The sequence below is a fragment of the Marmota flaviventris genome, chromosome 14, assembly GCF_047511675.1.
Source record: "Marmota flaviventris isolate mMarFla1 chromosome 14, mMarFla1.hap1, whole genome shotgun sequence".
NCBI lineage: Eukaryota > Metazoa > Chordata > Mammalia > Rodentia > Sciuridae > Marmota > Marmota flaviventris.
Genome location: NC_092511.1, coordinates 82103418 through 82126007, shown reverse-complemented (window position 1 = coordinate 82126007; position 22590 = coordinate 82103418). Strand labels below are relative to the sequence as shown.

Here is a 22590-nt window from a genome sequence, read left to right as displayed (position 1 = left end):
CTAAGTACGGCCACACTCAGCTTTTCGAGTGTGTACTTTTGCTTTGCAATCAAGCTCTTTCACTTTCCCTAAAATCTGGGCCTTAAATTCTTTTCTGCCAAGAAACCTGAAGGTTTGAGGTTTTTTGAGGATCCTACATTTCTGAAGACCTTCTCAAACCCTTCACTGGTGACACCTGCACCATCAACACATAGACAAATTACCAGTTTCTACCTAAAACAGAAAACCCTAGTACCCTGAATGTTCACGTCATTCCCATAACTATGCACACACATTCACATACAACAGACACACTGTCCATATGCACTTTGACATAACAACCACATTTCTGAAAATAAACTTACATGATTCATCCTCCCCATAGCTCAATATACACAAAGTAGTACACATGCCAAAGACACACAATATTCTCTAGCACGCCACTTAAAAATACACAACAAACCACTTATAAATTTTAAAAATTTTTAATTTTTAAAAATGGAAACCAGATCCTACATCCCCCAAATACTAAGCAATATGTGTAGCATATTACACACCTGTAATATGTACAAACATAATTCCCACGTTTTGGCATAAATGCACAAGCCCAGCATTCCATCAGATACCGACAGCCTTACTTCCCAGTTACATACTAGTAAGTCCCCACATTGCCCCAGAAGATATTCATCAAAATTGCCATACCCCTGGAATACCTGTACCCATGTCCCATAAACATTCTTACTTCACACAACTCTGATTATAAAACACCCCATACAAAACCAAAGAATGCTAGTAACTACAAATTCAATACACACGTAACTCTCCACAAGCATCAAATAGCTACATATAAATATGCAAATATCCTATTATCTCACACTACCTGCATATACAAAGTCACACACTTCCAAATATTCACAAAGAAATAAATCATCCATTTCCCAAAATGGAGAATAACATACACTTCACATCACAATCACACATATTCATTCGACAACTCCTCAAGATTAGCCATAGACCTGACCTCACACAAGGAAATACAAAAATCCATAAAACAACTACAAACAAACCCCACAACTATACATGATATCCTGAGTACACAAACATTCCCACTACATTGCCCAAAACAGATTGTATACCCACCGAAAATATACCCAATGACGTTACTAAAGCATTGCCCATATGCACATGCACATATCTATTCCAAATAACCCATGATATAAACTAAAATTGCCGCATTTGTGGGGCGGGCAGTGAGGAGTTCCACAGGTGAAATATCCAAAGCCAAAATACAAACACCTACACCAAACTCCCTGAGTTTATATGTATTATTTCTCACACCCTCCAAATGCAACTTTCCTACTCTCCCACTGCAGATACAAAACTTTCTCTCAATAATCCATCCAGAAACATACAAATCTCAGATTCTCGCCAGCCAACTTCAAACATAACAAACCCAAAACTATGAATGCAAATAAACACATTAGGAACACCATTTTCTAAATGGACATGCAACCAAAAATTCATGGCCTCTGAATTTCCATAATTCCCCAAAAGGTAAAAAGCTTGCAACATAGTCAGATGCAACCATGCACCCCACAATTTTGCACCGCAGGCAAAAGAAGAATCAAAACGTATTAGCATCCCCAAACCAAACTCTGACATTCCAGTGGCCAATGAACATTTACAAAAAAGAGCGCATAACTTCACTAATGTAAAAGAAGAGCACCACAAAATGCAATAATACAACATGACTCTCTTTATTGCACACGACTTGTGCTCACACGGTTCTCCCATCATCATTTAGGTGCTCTGTCCAGACGTGCCCACCAACAGCCCACCTAGGAGGGCTCCTCAATCACAGTGTGACCAAAGAGGACTCAGCACACTCGGCTCAGTGTGTTCCCTTCTGCAAAGTTGCTAACATCATGAGAAATGCGCGTCCTTCAGCCTAACAACCGGATGCCAGCTGACAGTGCCCCCAACATTCAGAGCTTTCACCAGGAACAAGGAGATGACCTTCACCACTTCCTCGGACACCGACAGGAGCCATGGACCTGCTGACCTGGACCGGGCTTGTCAAGCACTGCACAGGTGCCCTGGAGACCGGGCGCCACACAGGCTGCAAGGGACACGGATGGACAATGGCCATCTCACTGGCCAACTGCGCCCCTCACTTCCAGGCCTGGTGCGGGCGGCCCACGTCCCAAGGGGAAGCAAGGCCGGCGCCCGGGCTGCCCAGCATGGCGCAGGGGACGGAGGACCGGGCAGGGACACACTGGGGACCAGAGAGGTTCGCGGGTCCAGTACCTCGGGGCCTATGGGACTGAGTCTGGACACTGCCATGGGAGCCCAGCCGGCCGTTGGGAACCCGCCGTCCGCGCTCGCGCCTGCGCCTTGCCCCGCTGGAGCCCCAACGGGCGCCCGAGTCCCAACGGACCCTAGAGCCCTTGGGTGGTGGCCCGCAGGCGCCTCAGTGCCTCCAGCCAAGGACGTGCGCATGCGCGAGGGGTCCAGAGCTGACTGGAAGCCAGGAGCAACCAGGAAGAGAACCAAGTGGGGCTGAAGGCTTTGAGGTGTCTCAGGAAAGGCGGCTCCTCCTCCCAGAGCCTCTGGGCTGGCCCTTCATTCAGCGTTCAGGGAGTGCATCTGCAAACCTGCCATCCCAGCATTAGAGACCACCTGCTGCAGTACTTGGATTCTCTGGACCCTGAAACACAGGCTCATCTTGGGCCCAGGGATTTTACCCCTTTTGCACTCAGTCCTTTTGATTCCTGTTGTTCACTCAACCAAACATCAGTGTGTGCTTTCCTCCCAGTCCATCTGTAGGTTCCAGTAAGTGAAGGTAAAAGGTTCCAAATATTATTACTCCATGAACTCCTCAACGTCCCTTTTACTGATACTACTTATAAACCTCTGTCTCTTTCCTAGGCTTGCACAAACAAACAAAAACACCTGAATAAAAGCTCTCCCTAGCTAGAGCCTGTGGAACTCTTAAGGTGCACATCCTGCCCAGCTTGTGGGTACTTCTCTCAGCACTTTTCACAGCACTAATGGGGTGACAGATTCTGGCAGCCCTGGCCCCTGTGTTCAGGGTCCCTGCCATCACACAGGAAGTTCTGTTTGTAGGGAGGAGGTCTGTGTGATGGACTTCCAGAGCATTAGTTCTACTTTATAAAAGTCTGCTACAAGAGAAATTGTCATGTCAGAGCCTGACCTTTAGCATTTTATCAGCATCTAACTGACTTGGGGACAGAAACACCAAAATCAAGCTCCCTCTTTCCTTCCTTCCCCACCATGGGTGGAAATGGGTGCCAATGAGATGTATGCATGAAGGTCCCAGCTCAGGGACACAGGCTCCCTATGAGACTGAGGTCTGATCCTAGGACTAGGGAATGCTTCCTATCCCAGGTCCTCACCTTAGCACCACTTCAATAGGGCTTCTGTATAATGAGAGAGGGAAAAAACCTGTCTCAGTCCATAATCAGTAAGGATCCTCTGGGAAACTAATCAGCAAGAGGGGAGACAAAAATAAGGACACTAGAGGAAATTTAGCCTCTCACACACAGAAACACCAAAGAGTAAAAACTAACTATTCTCCAGATAAACATGAAACATCACCCTGCACACTTATGGTCTTCTGCTCCTTTCACCCAGCAGAGCATATTTGACCAAATTTTAATGTGTATTTAAAGAAGACAATGGAAACAGACTAAATTTCTGCAAGGACAAGCAGTCATCAAAACCAGGCTTAGATGTGACTCTGGGGCTGATTTCTAATGCCCAGTATTTGAGAGAAAGTTTCAGTCATCATACCCTAGAGAAAGAAGTAGAGGCACTGGGTAGGTGTGTGATATCTTGTGAGTCAACCTCTCAGGTGGGGTCTTGGTGAGATCTCACCCTCACTACATCCTGCAACACAAGGGGCAAAGGATCCTTGTCACTCAGGAATGATCCTGATAGTCCCCAGGAAAGGGAGGGCAAGGAGAGGGCACTGGGAATGTAGGAGGAAGGCAAAAGGTGGATACTGGGAGAGGAGAGTGAGAGAGGTACATACCTGGAGCAAAGCTATACATCACGGAAGTTGACTGTCAAGAGTGAGGAAAAATAGTTTAGTAGGGAAATGTTCTCATGGCTGCTGCCTTCTGCTGTGGTGTCTGTGCTACTCTGTGGGGTGAGGACTGAAAGGAGGAGGTATCTGCACAGGTAGGGCCAAGCCTTTGCCTCCACATTTAGCCTCCACCACTTCCACTGATCCTGGAAGAAAAACAGATCAAAATCTTAACAGAAACCCAATCATTACATGGTTCACATGGCCTCAGTTAATGTAAGGGGCCTTCTCTGTACATCCCTTCATGAGCTGTGTCCCTTAAACATCTCTGTTACCAATTGGCTGAGGATTCAAACATCCATCTGGAGAGCAACCACAAATAGGTAAATTGCACCTCCCTTAATATTAGCTGCTCTGAGTTTCTAAGGCCAACATCTCTCAGATCTTAGCATTCACAGCCCCAAAAGTGAATGCCAGTGACCCTCAGTGTCCAATGAGAGCAACTCTGTCACTGTATTCCTGACAGGAGGAGCCGGAAGCTACTGATAGTTCCCTGGAACCCTTTAAACAGCCAGTCCTAGCAGCTCTTAGCAACTCTCCACTGCTATCATTCTCTTTGATAGCTGCCCTCAAAGTGACCTGCCCAGGCTGCTTTCAGTTCCAGCAGCCTTTACTGTTAGCAGTTGTTTGTGCAGCCTGCTCCACCTGCTCTACTTGAGAAAAAAGTCATGAATATGTTAAATATAACCGTCTACTTGAGGCCTCACTAGGAGTTATGCTGCACCATAAGGGGAAGCAGTATGTGTACTCTTTGCATAGGGAGATGGGGACAGAAGCACATTTGCTTTAGAAAGGTGGGCACAAGCACACACAGTGTTCTTCCAGATAATCATGGGACTTCTGTGAGGTATGGGTAGGGAAGACGCTCCTAACACAATAGACAAGGGACAGCTGAAAATATTCAAAATGGTGGTATTATCAAAAGAGACTGAAGGATGGATCATCTAGAATATACCTGTAACCAAATATAAGTCTGTGTCACAGTGACATAATTGGGGTAGCCATAGATATCAAACACAGGAAACAAATTTTTCTTTTCTTTCCTTTCCTGTCCTGTCTTGTCCTTTTCTTTTTTTTCTTTTTTGGCAGTGCAGAGGATTGAACTCAGGACCTCACACATGCTAGGCAAGTACGTTATCACTGAGCCACAACCCCAGCCCCCCAAATTTTACTTAAATGCTTCCTGGGAATTGTTGGCCCTTTCTCTTCTGTCTCATTTAGAAGGAGAGTTGCTTTTGAGCCTTCAGTCTTCTGATCCATTTAAGCATTTTCTAGAATTGCCCATGGAGATGGCATTTTTCTTAGACAGATATTTTCTGCTCCTGTGGGACAGGCTAGATAGCCAGGCTGAACAAATATTCAGCATGGCCAAGGGCTTCCTACATAGGTGAACAAGGCTTGGTTTCTAGGGAAAGAACTCATGGCAATCTTTGATACTTCAACTAACAACACAATCAAGATATACTCCTCCTATTGTCATGACTCCCCAGATGTATACCCAGACATCCATCTTACTGATCACTGCCAACAAGTTCCAGTAAACAGGGGAGTGATGGACCACGTAAGTTGGAGCATCAGTCAGTACTGAGGTGAGTTGGGGAAAGCTGATCCATCACCCTGAAAGAGCCCCGCCTGCACACATGGGTGATGCCCACTGCAGAAGCACACTCCACACAGGTCTGCAGTTTCAGACACACCATGGAGCATGCACAATTCAATGACCTGAACCTCTGACTTCCCAAAGCATACAGAAAATGAAAGTGAGGAAAACCAGAGTGGGATTTGGGGCTATAATAGTGTTAATGTTTTCCAAACATTAATTAGCATAAATTGGTGCCAATAGCATTTGTATGTTTCCAGAGCCTAACCAGCATAAGCTTGGACACAACACAGTGACCCAAGGACAATATAAACCCCTAGATTAGCACACTTGGGCAGAGAAAGCCTGCTATCATGTCCCCTCTTGCACTACAAGAGTTCTACCGTTCTTCAATAAATCCTACCATTACATTCCATTACATTCACTTTTCCTGGTCTGTGGAGTTCATTCTTTGAATTTGCAAGAAGATCCCAGAAAGAAGGAATTGATGGTGAGCCACTGGGGTCTGCATCAATATAGGAGGGTATAACCCACCTTTCAGAGAGGTACCACTTCTTAGCTGCAGAAATATGCAACTTACACAGGCCTCACCTGCCAGAAGAAGCAAAAAAACTCCAATTTCCCCTGCTAACAGAAGTAGAGAATCGAGTTTCTTCTTTTTGTGCCCAACCTAGGGCTTCTTTGGAGGGTGAGTGCAATGGGCCAAGAAATGATCCCCTTATTTTCTGGAGTTCTACATTTCTTTTATAAATCTCTCTCTCTTTCAAAAATAATGGATGTCTGTCACCCATTTGAAATTGGATAGTGCAGCTGCTGTTCTAAAGCCCCAAGTGAGAGACTTACTGGAGGCTTGTTCAATCCCTTTCATCACTAATGGAGAAACGTTGGTCAAGCTCAGCTTAGGTTTCTCTCTGCAGAATACAACAAGGTCAACAGATTAGTTAAGCTCAGCTTCTTTCTTCCTCTCCCAGACTGACTTGACCCAATGGTGGAGGGATCCCTCACCCAGTGTATCTTATATCCTAACACAAAATCTTAGTCTGATCCAAGGTCTTTGAAAAAGAAGCAACCCACTAATCCCCAGAGGGTGAGCCACATGGTCTATTTCTCCTGTTCTCTTCCCTTCTCTTCATATGTTTTTTCTCTCTCTCTCACATGCACTGCAAACATCATGTAGATTTAGGATTCTTATACTCCTTGGAACCCAAATTGTTTCAAAAGAAACCATGGATAAAGTTTTTGGAAATTTTCAAGGCTTAGTGCACATGTTAGGCCCCAAACCCCATGGTGTCTCTGGTGAGCTCCACCCAGAAAGAAGGTCCCTTTCTGTAGGTTTCTAACCCTGCCAGTTCAAAGAAGAAAAAATGCAATCCAAACAAAGACTCTTAAGCCATATTAGATCTAATATTTGTAGCAAATAGAATAGGACTTTAGTGGCCCTTAGTATGAGTTTGATGGCAGGAAAGGCTAAAAAATTTCTTCAGGGTACATGACCCTGAGGGACATGGCTCTTTCATAGCATAACTGAGTTCCTCCAGGAAATGCAACCCCGTCTCTAATGTCTCCACAACTGATGGCAAAACAGTACAGAAAAACCAGGGACACTCATTTTAAGAGGGATATGACACAGGAAAGGAATTTTGAATAATGCATTGGTACGGGCAAATAATACAAGCAGCCTAAATCCTATGAAGGCCTCAAAATGTGGTTGCTCATGTGTTGAGGATCATAGGTAGCTCTGAGTACTTTGTGGTGCTAAGAGCAACTACTCCAAACTGGCAGAATTCAAAGGTGTGTCAGGTTGGTGGTGGTGATTTAGAACAAAGCAGCCTGCATGGGAAAGAGAAACATCAATCAGGCACCAACAAAAAAGCCTATCAATCAGTGGGATCTTCTGACTAACACCTGTCAATCATCAGGACCCCCTGGCCAATCCTGGAGTTCAGGCAGCACCCCTGACCAACTGCAGTAGGGCAAGGGACTCTAAAAACACCTTTTCCTGTCCCACTCCCTTCCCTTCCTGCCTAAGCCTCATAAAACCCCAGTCCAGTCCACCTCCCACATGGTTTCTCCTCAGATCCTTCTCCTGTCCACTCTATGGGTCTGATGGAGTTCTGCCCAGGAGTGATATCTCAAATAATGCCTCTTTCAGTGGACTTTTTAAATCTGCATCCTTTTGTTGCTGCCCAACTTGCCTGATCTTACAGGGTGGTAGCCCATGGCTTTCAGGTCCACATGGCACTGAGGGATACCTCAATCTAACAATGGAGGGATGCTAAGGGATGCCTTCTTCCCCTTTGTCTTTCAGATGGGTAATACTCCATTTGGTACACATATTCCTTTAAAAAGCATTTTGAAACATTGGGATTCCTTTGACACTCAGAACCTAAAGAAGAAGTATCTGGTATTTTTCTGAACCCAAGCTTGGCATGAATACCAGCTGGAGGATGTGGTATTACAGTTTATACAGTTACTGGTATTACAGTTTATACTTCCCCTGAGGGAATACCAGTTTACACTTAAACTTAGATTTAAAGGGAATAAATAGTGGTCACAGGTACCCTACAAAAAAGCTTTTTATTTGCCTGGAGACACAACCCAGAATTATGCAACCAATGTAAATTAGATTCTTCACTCTTGGCTACACTAAAAAAAATGCAATCCAAACAAAGACTCTCAAGGTATATTAGATCCAATATTTTCAGCAAATAGAACAGGACTTTAGTGGACCTAGGTATGAGTACGATGGCAAATATATCAGGAAAGGCTAAAAAGGAAACCAGTTTCCCTTAGAGAAGGATCAAATAGAGAAATGACTTTTTATAAGTCTGTATGCCCTCCTTACTCAGGGAAACACAAACTCCACTGATACTTAATATTGGAAAGAATGTCTTTAACACTGGAAAAGTTTGGGGTACATCAGACAAGGGTAAGGAACTAAATTGGAGCTAAGTTCCAGGTGGGAGTGGCATGAAAAAAAAGCAAGAAAGCAGGAAACAGGCAAGCCAGAAATGAAAGACAGAGACCAGGCAGAGATACACAGGAGAGAGGTAAAAGAGGCTTGAGGTTCAAGCCTTTTATGGAGGAGGCTCAGGGATTAGAGCCCAATGGATCCAAAAGTGGGCAATTACTGTGGGGTTGGTAAGCCCTTGGGCGGGAAAGAATGTGAGAGGTTAATAGTGGAGATGGAATGAAGAAGTGTTGAGCCTTTCTCAGAAAGGCCCTTGGGCAGGAAAACCTTAAAATGGCAACTTTCTGGGGCTGAGATTGTGGCTCAGCAGTAGAGCGCTCACCTAGCAGGGGCAGGCAACCTGGATTTGATCAACACCACATAAAAAAATAAAGGCATTTTGTTTAAAAAAAAAAAAGAGTCTAAAAAAATGGCAGCTGTCACTTAAGATGGCCTTCCAGATGCTAAGCAAGGACTTTACACTGAAGGGGGGTGGGGAAATACAAGTTTTGAAAAGATCTATAAGTGCTGGAATATCTCAGCATGGAAAACTCCAGAATTGGAGGGGCAGCTTGCCCTGGGCAGATTGGAGGTTATTTGGCCCACTAAACCGATATGCAGAAGCCACAGCCTTCCAGGCATGCACAGGGTGCATAGACTTAAATACCTTCATGTAAAAGTGGTGTGAACTTAGACGTGGTCCTTAGATCTGTGAATTCCAGGCTGAATCCTACACATAAATCAAGCACATGCCAACCAGGAGATATAAAGTAAGCCTAGAAAATCAGTAGAATCTCTGGCAGAGAGACCATTTTGCCTGGGGGCACTGAAAGATCAGAGAGGCCAGAGAAAGCTCTTCCCTAACTCCATTTCATCAGCAGTGAGCAAGACCAGCAGCAGAGAGAAAATGACAGATCAGAGAAGCCAGATAAACCTTGACCCCCTCCATTAAATATGCAGCCAAAAGCACACAGAACCATCAGCAGGGAGAAACTGAATGGGGCAGAGCGTCTGAGCTCAGTGCCCCCTTGAGAAACCCAAAACAAAACAAACAAATCCAGTATTCCCAAAAAACAGAACCAGTGAAGGATGCCCTCTTTCCATAGGTGGTGCCCTGTCACCTACATTATTCTATATTTAGAATACCCAAGAACTACTAGAAAGTTTCTAGAACTTATAAACTGACTCAGCAATGTAGCAGGGCATAAAATCAAGACCAAATGCCATAAATCAATAGCATTTCTATACACCAAGGACATATCAACTGAAAGAGAAATCAGGAAAACTATCCCCTTTCCAACAGCCTCTGAAAAACCAGCCTCTACCTCAGAGCAAAACCTGTCCAAGGAAGGGGGCATGACCCTTGTCCTTGGAAAGACCCACAGGGCACTCCTAGGCACATTCCCACCCTGCTAAGTTGTTTATCTACAAATAACAGGAGAGATCTGCTGTGCCATGTGTCCTGACTCAGTCAGGCTAGGTGGGGACCCATAGTAATCCCTAGCAGCCACCAATCAGTATGAGACAGGGAAATACCTGGGATGCCAGATGACCCTCCCAGTAGTTTATGATGTTGGGAAACATGTAGTTCAGAATGAACTCCCCTCTTGGCTTAAACCAATCAGTTCAAATGAATCCCCCTCTTGTAGTAACCAATCACCCCTACCCAACATGTTCCCACCAGTAAATGTCCTAATCATGATTTAGAGTTGTTTTATGATGTTCCAGCGGTGTGTGATGATTTGCTAAGAGATGCTATGATGTATGTGAAGTCCCTGCCTTCCCCAAAGAGTGTATAACACTGCTGAAAACCCTGAGCTCGGGGCCTATAAGTGTCTCCAGTTGCTGTGTGCGCGTGGAGGACCGAGCTAGCTCGCAATAAACACCTCTTTGCTGTTTACATCAATCTTGGTCTCTGGTGGTCTTTTAGGCGTCCCAAATTCGAGCATAACACCTCAAGAAAAATAAAATATGTGGGAATAAACCTAACAAAAGAAGTGAAAGGGCTTGGATTGTGGCTCAGTGGCAGAGCACTTGCCTCACAAATGTGAGGCACTAGGCTTGATCCTCAGCATCACATAAAAATAAATAATAAGATGAAGGTATTGAGTGCATCCACAACTAAAATTTTTTTTTAAAAAAGGGAGGTGGGCATAGTTGGGGAAAAAAACCTCTATAATGAAAACTGCAGAACACTAAAGAAAAATATTGAAGAAGATATCAGAAAATGAAAAGATCTCCCTGGATAGGTAGAGTTAATATTATCAAAATGTCCAAACCATCAAAAGCATTATACAGTTTAATACAATTCCTATAAAGATTCCAATGATATTCTTCATAGAAATAGGAAAGGCAATCATGAAATTCATTTGGAAAAATAAGAGCCCTAGAATAGCCAAAGCAACCCTTATCAAGAAAAGTGATGCAGGAGGGAGGCATCACTATACCAGAACTTAAATTATACTACAGAGCCATAGTAACAAAACATCATGGTGTTGGCACCAAAACAGACACAAAGACCAATGGAACAGCATAAAAGACACAGAGACACACCCACATAAATATGGATATTTCATCCTAGACAAAGGCACTGTAAACATATTTTGGAGAAAACATACCCCCTTCAACAAATTGTTTTGGGAAAACTGGAAATCCACATACAATGGAATGAAATTGAACCCCTACCTCTCACCCTACATGAAACTCAACTCTAAGTAGATCAAGGAACTAGGCATTACAGCAGACACTGCACTTACTAGAAGAAAAAGTAGTTCCAACTCTCTAACATGTTTGCTTAGAAACCTACTTCCTCAATAAGACTCCTAATGTACCAAAAGTAAAATCAATAATCAATAAATGGGATTGTATCAAACTGAAAAGCTTCTTCACAGCAAAGAAAACAATCAAAAACATGAAGAGGGAGCTTACAGAATGGGGGGAAATGTTAACCACCAGTACCTCAGATAAGGCATTAATTTCCAGGATATGCAAAGAACCAAAAACACTGAACATGAGAAAAATAAATAATCCAATTGATAAATGGGAAAATATGGAGAATAGTGATGGAGAATGAGAGAGCAGTGACTAAGACTGGGGGCTTCTGATGACCCCATGGCTGTGGTTGCCTGGTCCCTGGGAATGTTTCTATGCAAAGGCATAGGATGTCTAGTTCCTTTGGTAATGCTCTGCTGGAGGAAGCTCTGAGGAAGAGTCTTATCAGCTTTGACCTTAATCTCAGTCACATAGCTCCCAGGTATACAATCACAATGTATTACCAGCTCTGCTACTCCTGAGACTGCCCACTTAATAGTAACTTTAAACAATGGACCTTCTTGAGCATTACACAAAGCTCCTATCATTGCACATTACAATTGTGGATTGCAACTGTGGAAAAGCTGTAAAAACATAGTTGTTTCTAGTTTCTGTAATTTTCTGAGTATAAAGAATAATGCTTGCATAGTCTTTAGCCTGGTAATGACACATATAAATAAATAAATATTGCTCGTGTAACACTTTAGATCTGCTTCCTCTATCAGAGAGCAGCACTCCACCTGATCCCAGCTATTTAACTTCAAAATCTGAAAAGTATCTTTATTTTCTAATCCCCCAATCACCACAAATTTTTCCACACTGGTTGTGGCAAGCAAAGAGAGTCCTTCGAATTAACATTAATGAATATTAAATAGGAAAGCAAATTCTTAACATAAAATTCTCTGATGAATATAAATATACAAAAAAATATAATAAAGGATTATTTTTTAAATTGGAGTTTATGGCTTTTTTATTTTCTTAAAGAATTCAAAAGAAAAAAGCCTGCAAATTATACATCCATAATAATAAATACCCATTAAATTAACTGATTGGGGGGCTGCAATTATAGCTCAGTGGTAGAGCATTTGTCTAGAATTTGTGAGGCACTGAGTACCACATAAAAATAAATAAAGGTATAAAAATTGCAATAACATTTTAAAAAATAATAAAATAAAATCAATTGCTGTGACAACAACAAGACAAAGGGGAGCAGACAAAGATACAAAGGAGTACTAGAATGTGACAGAAGATATTGGATTCAAATACATGTTATATCATTAGAAGGTTATTTTTAATTCCCTTGGAAACTAAAGAAATTTTAAGAGAATACATAAAAGAGGACAGAAAAGGAATTAAAATTTCACTACAAAGCATCAAGGAAATAAAAAGAAAAACAGTAAATGAGGAAATCAGCATCAAAATATTACAACATATAAAAAATAATAAAAAAATGATGATGGTATTTTAATAGTCAGCATGTAAATGGATTAAATTCCCCAATCAAAAGTCATATGTTGAGAAAATGGACTTAAAAACCGGATCTGAGACTTCTTTTCCAATTGCTCCATGGCTTGGTATTCAAGAACTTAGGAGTACAATTCTCAGCATTGTGGGTAAAAGAGGAAATTCACTGAAATTCATTATCAGACAGGCAGACTCTTAAGAGACCCAGAAATTCAAATGTACTAACATAGGAAAAGACTTTTGAAACAAGCCAGTGGCATCTGGGGCAGAGGCACTGGTTCAACACAAAGGTGAGGGAATAACACAAACAGAGAGAAACACAAAGGACAAAGAAGACATGGAAAAACCTGTAAAACAGAAAAGCAGTCTAAACTTGGCTGTATGGCAAGCTGGTGTTTGAAAGAGACTCTGTGCTTCTAGACCAGCAAGCAAAAACTGGAGGTGATTTCCTCTGAAGTAATGAAACCACAGCTTGTTAATGTACAACCCCAGGAGATCACAGGAAATAATATCATGCTGTCTTGTCAAGCACTTGCCTAGGATGTACCTGGTAGTAGGTAATTGAAACAGGCGCAGAGAAAATTGTACCTAGAGGGATTCAAGTCAGAGATATGCATGGGAGTGCAACTCACTTTTCCTTGGAATCTGGATGCTCATGTGACCACAGGGGAAACCAGTCAGGTGCGTGTGATTTCACTCAAAGGTTATGCTCTGGGCCTGAGTCTAGAAGGGCCACATTTATGGTAGCTATGCATGACATGTGGAAGGTTGACTCCACCTCAGCACCTAAAGAATCCTCAGAAGACTCCTGAAATCTAGGTACCCAGCAGAGATCAGCATCTTCCAGCCCTGATGATGAGCAGATCAATGTCTCCAGAGCACATACACCCAAGAAACTCACAATAGCTGAGTAGAGCTAAACACCAACCTCTGTAACTTCCCACATAGAACTCTGCATATATCTGTTGGTCCATACAAAACTGCAATTGACAGTACTTCCCACTCCATCCTGCCATGTATCAGTGAGAAGTAAAGCTGTAAGCTATTCCAGACAACTGCAGTTCCACATCACTCCAGCTGGCAGCTAAGCGAGGATCTCAAAAACAGGAAGGACTTAGCAACTCCCAATCCTTGATATCCCCCAGGGATACATAGCCCAAGAAGGACTGTAAAGGGGAACAGCCTTGCACAGGCAGTGAACATTCCATCCTTGTGGACAGTTTTGACCACCCCAGAAAAAATAATTCTTAGACTTTTATTTAAGATATTGCATTTTTCTTTCTTTTCTTCATTCATGTGTATATGTGTGTGTGTGTATGTGTGTGTGTGTGTGTGTGTGTGTGTATGTTCTTACTATAGTAACTGGTTTTAAATATACATGCACATTATTTTTTCACATTTTTATGTTTTAACTTCTTTGTCTCTTGAGTGTTAATTTTATTTATTTTTTCTTTTCTTTCTTTCTTTTTTTGTCTATTTCTCTTGTTGCTTTCTTCTGCTTCTAATACCAGTTTCCATTGTTCTCTTTATTTTTCTTTCTTTTTTTTTGTATTTTGCTTATATCTTGCTAAATCTCTTCTCTATGGTCACATTTTGAATATTATAAACTTTATTATACATTTCTGTCACATTTCCTTTTCTCTCAATGAATTCCATTTGCCTCATCTCTTGGAACTATTGACTTTGTACAATTCCTAACCTTCCACTATTATTGGTGTTTCAGTTATTAAGTACTGTGGGTGATGTAGTTATCACATGTTCATTTTTTTAAAGGTGGATCTTGTACAAAATCATATACTATTCTTGCTTTTGGCCATCCTGCCATTTCTGTTCCTGTGGTAATTAGTGCTGCTGATGTCATAATAGGCAATGAGTGTTTATTTAATGCTGTATATTTTTTGCTGTTGCGAGACTGTCCCTTTTTTTGTGGGGTGCTGGGCAGTTACATAGATACTACAAATTGACAGGGTTGAGGATACTATTTCTGAGCCACTTCCAAAACACAAACAAGAGACAGTGCGCCTTGTACTATACCCAAACCACACTGGACACCAATGACTTTAATACATAGACTAATGGAGACAAAACTTCCAAATCAATGACAAGGCCCCAGGTAGAAACAGCTGGGTGGTAACCTTAGGTCCCACCCAGGTATATCCACACCTACAGAAAATCAAGTAATTAACTTGTATTATACTGTGGATACCCCACCTACAAGGGATCTCAATTTAGACAGCTCCTATGCTACTTTAATATATAGAGTCTTGTTAAGTAAAAAAAGAACAATCATTTTGGGTATACACCACATACCCAACACACCTGTGGGATCTGCAAGGACTCCACTCTTATGAGACCTATAGGGACAGTGGAATTCTCAAGCTCTGACACAATGCACATTGTGTCTAAATACACTGTTCATCACTAAAGGACTAGATGGGAAACTATACTACAAAAACACTTGGAATTGTTAAAAATTTCAAAAAACCTGATATCCAGAGGAGTGAGTCTATGTTCTAAGAAACATAACACATACTAATGAAGACAAATCTGCCCCAAAGAATGCACAAAACACAAAAGAAAAAAAAAACAAAATATGATAAATCAAGGTGACATGATACCTCTTTAAAAAAAAAAAAAAGAGGACAACAGAATACCCAACAAAACCAAAAACTAGCAATGAGACAGAAGCAGTAATAAAAAGCTTCACAAAAAGATAGAAACCTAAGTCCAGGTGGTTTCTCAGCTGAATACAGTGAGATTTAAAGAATAATTTGTGCCAGTGCTCCTCACATAATTCCATAAAATAGGAACGAATGGAACATGCCCAAATTCACACTGTGAAGTCAGTATCACCAACACCAAATAGGAACACATCAAGGAAAGAAAACTGCAGACCAATATCCCAGATGAACTTAAATGTAAAAATTCTTAATAAAATGTTAGCAAATCATATTCAACAACATATTAACGGTATACAACATGACCAAGTTTACTTTATTCCAGGGATAAGAGAATGGTTTAATGTATGAAAATCAATGAGTGTAATCCATCATGTAAGCAGAATTAATGTCAAAATAACTTAGCCATCTCAAAACATGCACAAAAAGCATTAATATAAAGTAGCCCCATCTATGATCAAAACAATGAAGAAACTAGGGACAGAAGAAACCTCACTCAACATATAACCACTGTATATGAAAAAAACAAATCCAACATTATACTAAATAAGAAAAAATGGAAAATATTTCCCTTAAAACTTAGAACAAGACCAGGATATTCACTCTCACCACTCATAATTAATTATACTACTAGAAATTCTAGTCAGAGTAATTATGCAAGAGAAGGAAGGGGATAAAAACAGGAGAGCAAGAAGTCAAATTTTCACTGTTTTCGGATGATACCAGACCATACTGAAAGATTCAAAAAGCTACCCCAAAAAGACTGACACAGCAAATACATGAATTTGGTAAGTTTGCAGGTTACAATATAAACATACAAAAATTAATTTCTTTCCTAGGTATAAGTAATGAATCTACTGAGAAAGAAACCAGAAGACTACACCATTTAGAACACCTTAAAAAATACCTAAGAACAAATCTAATGAATTAGGTGAAAGACCTCTACAATGAAAACAACAGAACACTGAAGAAAGAAATTGATGAAGACACAAGAAGATGTAAAGAATGCCATATTCAAGGAAAGGGGGGATTTATATTGGTAAATTTGAAAGTTTATAGCCTTGAGTGCCCATGTAGGAACATGCGAAAGATCCCAAACAATTTAATTACCAAAAGCAATATACAAATTCAATTCAATCTCAATAAAATTACCAATGACATTTTCATGAAACTAGAAAAGAAAAAAAAAACTTCTAAAATTCATTTGGAAGAACATAAAAGACCCAGAAATTGAAAGCAATTGTAAGCCCAAACGCTCAGGTACCATCATCTGATAATGGACAAAGGTGCCAAAATATATGCTGAGAAGAGACAGACTTTTAAAGTAATGGTGCTGTAAAAACTGGTTATCCATATGAAGAAGAATCAGACCTGACCCTTATTTCTCACCCTGAAAAAAAAATATCAACTCAAAATGGATCAAAGATCCAGGAATCAGACCAGAAACTATGTAACACAAATAAGAAAATAGCGGGTCAGCACTCCAACAAGGACTTTCTCAATAGGACCCATAAAGTACAGGAAATAATGCCAAGAATTAATAAATGGGTGAGCATTGAATTTTAAAATTTCTGCACAGGAAAGAAAACAAAAGTGTGGAGAACCTATAGAATGGGGGAAAAAAACCTTTGCAAGTTCCTCTTATGACAGAGCATCAACATCCAAAATATAAAGAACTCAAAAATCTTAACATTAAAAAGCAAACAACACAATAATAAGTCAGCAAAAAAATTAAAAGACACCTCACAAAAGAAAAAATAAAAATGGCCAACAAATACATGAATAATACATCATTTTTTAATTAGGGAAATGCAAATCAAAATTACCCTGAGATTTCATCTCACTTCATTCAAAATGACAGCCTTCAGGAAAACAAACAATAACAAATGCTGGAGAAAATGTAAAAAACAGCAACACTTACACACCACTGATGGGACTGGAAATTAGTAAAAACCCTATGGAAATCAAAATGAATGGTCCTCAAAATGCTAGAAATTAAACCATCATATGACCCAGGAATACCACTCCTCAGTATTTATCCTGAAGATTTAAAGTCATCATATTTTAGAGATACATGTACACTCACCTTTATAGCAGCATGATTCATTGTATCCAAATATGGAACCAGCCTCAGAGTCTCTCAAAAAATGAATGGATTAAGAAAATATGATTTTATATAAAATATGATTTATATATATAGTAAAGGAAATCATGTCATTTGAAGGAAAATGATGGAACTGGAGACAATTAAGTTAAACCACATATTCCAAAATCAGACAAACAATGGTTGGATGTTTTCTTTCATACGTTTAAGCAACAGAAAAAAAAAAATTAAAAAGAGAGGTGGTGGCTCATGTAAATCAAAGGGACATAAGTAGAATTGATGAAAGGGACTACCAGGAGGGAACAGAAGGGAATGATACTTTAAATTATATTCTTATATCTTGTGCATATATGAATATGTAAGAGCAATTCCCACCATTATGCACAACTATAATGCACCAATAGCAAAACAAGAAAAAAGAAATCAACACCTATCAAAACAAGATAAAAAACATATAAATACATGAAAATTGATCAATATATGAATGGGAGACAGAAAAAATCAGGTAAGCACAAAATTCTCAGAATCAAACAAGAACCTCTGGGACATTGTAAAAGCTCTCCCAAGAGGAAAGTTTATAGCCTTGAGTGTCCATGTAGGAACATGTGAAAGATCCCAAACAATTTAATGGTTCAACTCAAGGTCTTAGAAAAAATGCAAACAAAAAATCAATTACAAAACAGAAGAAGGGGGAAAATAATGAACATCAGATCTGAAATCAAAGTAATAAACAACAAAATTCAACATAAAGAATGAATGAAATGAAGCTTTGCTTCTCTGAATAGTTAAGCCCTTAGCAAAACTTAGAGAAAACCCACATTAACAAATTTAGAGATTAAAAAGGAGAAATCACCACAGGTTTCACCACATCCAAAGTATCATTAAAAAATGTTTTGAAATGTAAATTGGAAAACCTAGAAGAAATAGACACATTTCTATATTGTATATGTAATATACAATATTACATATTCCTAATGAAGACTGATAAACTTAGATGCAAATAGACTTAGCAAAATATTAGCATATCATAGTCAACAACATATTAAGAAGACTGTGTATCATGACTAAATTGATTTCATTCCAGGGATTCAAGGATGATTTAACATCCATAAGTCAATAAATGTAATTCACCACATGAGTAGAATTCAGGAGAAAAACCATACAGTCATCTCATGTAGAGATGTAGAAAAAGCCTTTGACAAAATCTAGCGCCCATTTATGATGAAAACACTGAAGAACCTAGGGGTTGAAGGAACTTACCTTGACGTCATCATTAAGACTATATATGATAAATTCAAACCCAAACACACCATACAGAAAAGAGGAAAAATGGAAAGCATTTCCTTTAAAATCTGGGACAAAATGGGGACAGCCCACTCATACCTGAACTTTTCAAAATAGTACTAAAAATGTAAGCAGACGAATAGGACAAGAAAATGAGATAAAAGGGAAAAAATAGGAAGGAAAAATTCAAATTGTTGCCATTTTTCAGACATGATGCTGTACTTCTAAGGTCTAAAACACTATGAAAAGACTGCTAGAGCTAATAAGCAAATTCAGCAATGCAGTAGGTTACAAAATCAGCCTGTGAAATCAATATATACCCTATACACCAATAATGATCCCAGTGAAAGCAAAATCAGAAAGGGACTCAAAAAAAAAAAAATAAGAAATACCTAGGGAAAAAATAACCAGTGAGGTGAAAGACCTCCACAATGAAAACTATAGAACACTGAAGAAAGAAACTGAAGCAGAACTTAGAAGTTGAAAAGAGCTCCCATGTTCTTGAATAGGCAGAATTCATATCATCAAGGTAGCCACACTACCAAAAGTGTTATGTAGATTCAATGTAATCCCCATCAAATGGACAATGACAATCTTCAGAGAACTAGAAAACAATCGACCCTAAAATCCATGTGCAAAGACTAAAGACTCATAATTGCCAAAGTAATATAGAGCAAGAAAAAATGATGCTTGATGCATCAAAATACCTCATCCCAAATTATACTAAAGAGTGATAATTTTAAAATCATTGTAACTTTTTGGACAGAACACCAAAAGCACAGGCACAAAAAGAAGAAAAAAACTGAATTACATCAAACCTGAAAACTTATTCATCAAGGGACACAATCATCAGTGAAAAGGCAACTCCCTAAATGTAAGAAAGCATTTGAAAATCATGTTTCTGATAAGAAGTTAGAGTCTACAATATAAAGAGCCCTTATACCTCAACAATAAGAAAACAACAACCCAAAATTAAAATGGGCAAATGACTTCCATAGATGTTTCTCCAAATATATACAAATGGCTGAGAAGCACATGGGAAGATGTTCAACATAAATAATAAGTGGAGAAATAAAAATCAAAATCACAATGAAATCCAGCTTCACATACATGTTAAGCCCACCATAAATGAACCAGAAAACACCAGTGCTCCTGAGAATGTGAAGGAACTGGAACCCTAGTGCACTATGGGTTAGAATGCAAAGTGGTGTAGGCTCTATGTAAAACTGGTGGTTCCTAAAATTATCAAAAGTAGATTTACATGATCCTTCAATTCTACTTCTCAGCAAACACCTATACAACATTACAAGAATGGCCTTGAAGAAATATTTATACACATACAATCACTCTAGGTTTGTTATTATACTCAAGAGTCCATTGAGAAAGAATTTTAATATTTTTAGCTGTGCATTATATTATACATAAGCAGGGAATATAGTGTTCCAATTTGGTCCCCAGAACTTGCCCATTCCCTCCCCTCCTACCTGGCTCTGTTTCTTTTCTTCTTCTCTACTGGACTTCCTTCCATTTACATATAATTTTCTTAACTAGGCTTTACAGACATACATGAAGATGTCATTCACTATGGTTTCTTTATAGAGGTCCACAGGATAGTTTGGTCAATTTCATTTCACTATTTCAGCCTTTCTTAGCCTAAGGAAGAATATTTTACATGTAGCAAAAGATGAAATATTAGTTTGTCTGGAAAATGAAGGAAAATCTGGCTGATGCTAGAACAAGGATTAACCTTGACAATGCTGAGTAAAGGAATACATTCTGAATGATACTTACTTATATGAGTCACAGTACACAGAGAGATTAAAACAGTACAGAGAGGAGAATGGTGATTTCTTAGGACATGAGGGAAATTGACAATTATTATTTCATAAATAAGCTTCAACTTTGCAAGATGAAAAAACTTCTGTGGCAGCATGCTGGTATTAGAAGAATGGCAAAATAAGTGTAAATAATGCCAAAAATGTGCCTTCCCAAGTAGTTAACATGGTAAAATTTTGCTGTGTTTGATCACATATAAAAAACTAAACTCCTTTTATTTATTTCCACATAAAAACCAAGGAAATTCTCCACTAGTAGAACTGATCAATAAGGAATGTGAAAGGTTCATTCAGGTTGAAAGGATGGATAACTCACTCATTCCTGACAAGAAATAAAGAATAACAATGAGGGTAGCTCTTCAGGAAAATTTAAAACCATTATCGTTGTACATTGTACATTTTTTCATTTTGTTTTGTTTTTCATGTGATAAGTTTATTTTATAACACTCATGGCATTTATTTATTTATTTTAAGCCTTTTTTTTGGTACATTCAGTTTTTCACTCCTTCCTAATGTGCTTGAGGAGCAACTATGTAATAATTATAGAGCTCATGGGGTTGCCAGAGCATGCACCCTATGAGGCCAGTCATGTGCACACATGGGCTACCAACAGAACCAGGCTGGGAGGAGCCTGTGGGGACTTATACTTAGAGTTTTGGCCTTTGTCTTGCAGAGGAAAAAAACCCAAGGGAGGAACCAATAGGTGGACAATCATAAACAACTCTCTCAGCAATAGTCCCTGGATCTATGAATCTGCCATAAACTTCCTTCTGGAGTCAGTCCCTTTGAACCGTTCTGGAGAGGAATTGCCATACCTCACATCATGAAAGAAAATCTCCCCCACCACTTCTAAGGGGTCATCTTTGATCAGCTTCCATCCACCAACCCAGGATCCTGGAAGTCAGCCCCACTCAAGCACAAGAGGCACATCCACTCACCATCACAACCAATGCAGACAAGATGTCAGATAAGGATGAGAAAGCAGAAATCACTTTGGAGCTCCAGATCCACAGGAACAAGGGTCAGTGCACATGAGAAAAGCTTGCTATCACCAATGTGCTCCTGCTACTCCTTACAGCTATAGACACACACATGCCACCCAGCCACAGAGACCTGTGCACATACCACTCAGGCACACACACATGTGAGGATACACACTCAAACCCTCACACTATGGATATCATCAAACCCCCTCACATTTTTGGAAACAGGCGCATGTCCCACAACTCACTGCCACCCCCCAAACACACAGATGTGTAAATCTACCCCATCCTTGCCTTCCCTGAATACACACACCACCCTTTCCCTTCTAAAAAAAATATACTCAATGCATATCCCCAAATATACGTGCTTGTGACTACTCAGGTACTGATGGACGGGCAGCTATAATGTATACTTTTCCAAATGCAGGCTTATACATTCCTATATACTCTATAGTTCCTGAAGACATGTGCACATATCACCAAACAACAAGTATACACACACGCACACGCACACACACACAAAAATACACAAAAAAACTACTTGTTACCAGAAGTCAAATAAACAAAATCCCAAATCCAAAGATTTGATTCTCTCAACAAAAATACACACTCAATAAACATAAGTAATATTGCTTCATCCCCAACTTACACAAAAAACTCTTAGGACTTCCCCAAGCTTTAATGCAACCAGATACACCCTGGTCATAAAAATGTAGCATCCATAACCCTAAAGGACACAGGCAGAAAGTCTGGGACAAGTGCCCCAGATTGGTATTGCTCCCATTATAGCCTGC

General features: G+C 39.9%; 1 long non-coding RNA gene across 1 annotated transcript in view; it reads right to left on the bottom strand.

Moving 5' to 3' along the window:
• The window catches only part of LOC139701739 (uncharacterized), a 59447-nt gene that overhangs the window by 22597 nt on the left and 14260 nt on the right, over window positions 1-22590 (bottom strand). Inside the window, exon 2 of the long non-coding RNA XR_011704247.1 lies at window positions 4034-4233. This is a non-coding gene — a long non-coding RNA (uncharacterized lncRNA). The remainder of the gene's footprint in view (window positions 1-4033; window positions 4234-22590) is intronic.